This window comes from Trichoplusia ni, chromosome 14, assembly GCF_003590095.1.
Source record: "Trichoplusia ni isolate ovarian cell line Hi5 chromosome 14, tn1, whole genome shotgun sequence".
In the NCBI taxonomy this organism is placed as follows: domain Eukaryota; kingdom Metazoa; phylum Arthropoda; class Insecta; order Lepidoptera; family Noctuidae; genus Trichoplusia; species Trichoplusia ni.
This window is the reverse complement of record NC_039491.1, coordinates 6,698,377-6,702,758: the sequence shown is the minus strand read 5'-3', so window position 1 is coordinate 6,702,758 and position 4,382 is coordinate 6,698,377. Positions and strand designations below refer to the sequence as shown.

Genomic DNA, 4,382 nt, shown 5'->3' with positions numbered 1-4,382 from the left:
GGGCCCTATTATTGGAGGCCACATAGCAGAAGATAATCCAGAAAATGGATTTCTACTAATTGCCATAGTTGTTGGAATATTTTTTGCCATCAATTCTAGTAAGTTGTTTTTCAAAGATATTTTAGATTGTGTTATCAATAAGTTGGGCCTTGAATGTTTTGTATAATCAATTCATTTTTAGTTAATCATTGATTCTAATTATGTAGTTTAGAAGTTGCTTAATCATTCAATGTAATGTATCATGTGAAATTATTTACTTAGTCATGTGATGGTAACAAAGTTTTTTTTTTCAGGTATTGTATATTTTTTACCAAACTGTGATAATAAGAAGCAATCTAAAAGTAATTCCAAGGCCAAAGTTGTTCCTAAGAGTATATTACAATCGGCATATGGAAGCATCCGCCAATCAATTGTGGAGTTATATTACATAGAATGGTCGATATACTGGGACATTTTCTTTTTCAAAGCTTTAATTGGATTTGCAATGGGTGTTTACTATTCAAACTACTCACTTTATTTGAAATCTGTATATGATCTATCTCCCAAGTATATTGGTTATGTAATAGCTTTTCAAGGAGTTATAGGTTCAATATGCAGTTTTTTCATTGGTTTTATCAATAACTTTTATATCCATGATAAAGATTACAGCATACGAAACTTCCATGTGTTTTTTAGTAATAAGCATATCATTATTTGGATTACTAATGTCATTTAATGTTTATATTTATACTCTTTGGTTAATACCGTTAGCTGTAAGTAATGCTGTTGGTAGGTTAGTTACATTAGAAATGGTTTTAAAAAGAAGTCATGGGGATCATAGAGGTACATTAATAGGAGCCTCAAATAGTATGAGATCCCTGACAGGAGTAGTTTCTCCTATGGTTTCAGGATTCATTGGAGAGTATTATGGTGTATCATATGTAATATATGCATCCTTGTTATCAACTTTGTTAGGTGTTGTATTAAGTTACAGAAATAAAATTAAGTTAAAGGCTGATTAAATTTATGTTTTAGTATTGTTAAATGTTTGTAAATAAATATATTGAGTGATGGGATGTTACTTTTTCTTAATCTTACCTTATTCACCTCCCAAATAACCTTAACCTTAAAGTTAACAATAAAAACACAATTTTTCCTATGAAAAATTACATTTAATTAGGAAAATACTAACCATTACAAATTAACATAATAAAATAGACAGTTTATGTACATGTCGTCCAACATTCGAATGTAACTACTCATGAAACACATCACTTGACACTCATTCTTTATCGAGGGCTTCAATTTGCTTTTTTCTCATGTCTTTGATGAGCTGCTGTATAGCTTCTCTATCTTTCATGTTCTCCGGTGGAAATATTTGGCGCTTAGTGTTAGTTACCCACTCTTCAAAATAAGTTGGCTGATTGAAATAAAAGAACAGTCCTACCGGAAAAGATGTGTACATAGCCATCCGTCCAACCTCTAATTTCCAGTTGCCCATGTCTCTAGATCTTAATTTAAAGAATAACTCTTAAAATCTGCTTCTATAAGGAAAATGCAAGGAATCTAAAAATGCAAAACGATCCGTGCTTTTGTTTGAGGTTGGACCGTCAGTGTAATGTCAAACATGACATTTTATTCCAGTCACTTGTCAGTGTCGACCAAAGAGTCAAAGATACAGAGCATCCACGAAAGATATTTATTTACTTTAAAAAACAGGAACATTCAATTGTATAAATAAATTTTAATAAAGTAATATAAAATCGAAGACAGCTCTTTTCGCAATCCATACAGTTTTATTACTGTTAACAGGTCGACAAAATTGTATGTACTGCTAAAAGCTAAAACCAAATTGGTATTTTCCAAAATGCAGTTATAATTTCCAGTTTCTCTAATAAAAAAAATCATTTTAATTAATCAGTCTTTCAAATGACTTCCAAAAACTCTAAAATGATGTTATTTTATGCTTAAAAATTAAAAGAGATTTTATTTTGTAAATTTTAAGAAAAAACAAATAATCATACACTCTCATCCTACTACTTATTACTTGTCTTATCATTGCAGTCTATCCAAACAAGTTTAATTACGAATTCTATTTCTTAACTTTAATAAATACCTATTTTTATGAAGCTTAGATAGTTAACGCTCTATTATTCTTATTTCATTTAGCACACAGGTAGTTAAGTTATCGTTCACACGTAATATTAAATACTTTCTCACAAAGTATACAGTTATCTAATAGTTGTATAGAAACATCAAAATATGATGATAACGATGTAGGTACTACATAAGTGGCCACTACCTACCTAGTTATTACAAACAATTAATCATGCATAGAAAGGTATTTTTCAAAGCTGTTTCGATATCAATAAAGTCGACCACCCAAGTTTATTACGTTGTAGTGAATTTATTACAGGCACGCTATGGCATCGCCGCGCGCCGCAGCGCTGTCGCATTACAGTAGTTGAAGAAATTGCCTTCATTGTAATAAGCTCCCAACAATTGTACCCTATCAACTATTTATATAGCATTCTCAAGTTCGGGCTATTTACACAGTTCTTTTTATTAGAAATTCTAATTTCTAAAGTAAAGTAAAGTTTGAGAAGTCTTTATACGTCACAAACCCCTAAGGTGAGTTCCTTTAAAATTCATAGCAGTTTATCTTTATCAATAGGTACAATATATTGTCTAGATAGAGGAAAAAATACGTTAGGCGTCTAAAAAGTTGATGTTGATGTTGATGTATCGAACGGACTAATAATATTTTTTACTTTGAATGCTCAGTCATCATTCATTGAATTCAATTTTGTGAAAAAAAAAACTGTTGCAATAGGATTTTTTTTAAGTTCTTTTTTTACGTTTCTACTTAAGAAGTTATCCAAAAATATCCTTAAAAAAATGCTGAGTGATGCAGAATTTTTGACTCTTGGAACTCCTGGGTTCATTACAAAGAACCGTTAAAACTGCGACGCAGGCTATAAAGATGTCCTTGCTAGCAGGAGAATTAATTGATCTCTGGACGGCCAGCTCCACCGGCTTTGCGGACACAAGGCTCGATCGAAGTCGTGTTAGCTACGCTCAAGGGCGTCGCCAAGGGGGGGCAGGAAGGGGCAGCTGCCCCCCCCTAGAGATTCTAAAAAACTTGCCAAATATCACGCAACCAAAGTCCTAAGTATTTGACTAGATTCGCTTGAAGTTCAAGCCTTGAACAATCATTCCCATGCGTTGAAACTCGAATGAATTCACCAATTCCACTCTTAAGAGCCATTTCACAAAATGATTGCGCTCAAGTTTAGGTAAAAGAGTGCGTCATTGTCTATGTGTGCGTAGCGAATCACACGAATGCAATATAAACAGTGTAACATCATTAACATGAGAGTCAAGACCGACGAAACAATCTTGAGCCGTTATTGTAATATGTTTTGGTAAAAATTATAGATTATGAAAAATTGAATATTTTATTTAGCGTAATGCGTTTACACATTACGCTAAATAAAATAAACAAAGAAACACTGATAGGTATTATGTAAAATATTTATAGCGAATGATACTTATAAAAAAATGGTTAAATAGAACACGGGGTGGATGTACAATGGGGCCGGTGTTTCCTTGTCGTCTACGTCGGATCAGATACAAAAGTGCTACCCTCTTCCATGCGGTTTAGACAGTTTCTCATTCTAAAATGCTAAAAAAATAACTATTAATTTCCGATATCTACGTATAAATCAATGTTAAATATAAAAAAAGAGTATAAAAATAAATATATTTTACCAGACAACTGATATACCGACTTCTCTGATAATTAAACAAAATACGCTGTACGCTGTACACTTATTCAAATTCAAACTCCTTTTTATTCTATTTTTCTAATAAATATTATTATAACTTATTTACAAGTTTTTTATTGCATAGTCAAGAGCTCGTGCTCCTGTAGCTTTACACATTGGACTCTGTACTGTCACAGAATACCTACAATTCATACCTACTTTTCTCATTCATAGAGAATGAGAAAAGTATGAATTGTAGTAAGTAAAGTCAACTTGCCCCCCCCTGCGCCATCGGCTGGCGACGCCCTTGGCTACGCTCGTAAATTGTCATATTAAGTGGCGCTTAATTTATGTACAAATCGGCTTACAAGTGTTGGTTTTGCATTAAGACATTATTGCCTATGAAATTGAGCTATACGTTAGGTTTGCTTACTGTTTATAGTAATGTGGGTACCTACTTATTTTATGTCCTTATTGTGTGCTGTGAAAAGGCGTTCAAGATTACCTACACAAACGTGCTTTAAACAATGTTTATGCTGGCATCAGTGCTTCCGTCTCACGCAATACTTGTTCAAGGAATCGGGCGGTCCGTATCGGATGGTGTAGGGCGAGGTTCGCGATTATTCCGTACGATAT

The 4,382-nt window shown here is 33.0% G+C and overlaps 1 pseudogene; it reads left to right on the top strand.

The window, feature by feature from the left end:
* The first annotated feature begins 4 nt into the window (after positions 1–4).
* On the top strand, positions 5–1,559 carry LOC113500815 (annotated as a pseudogene).
* Positions 1,560–4,382: the final 2,823 nt, after the last annotated feature.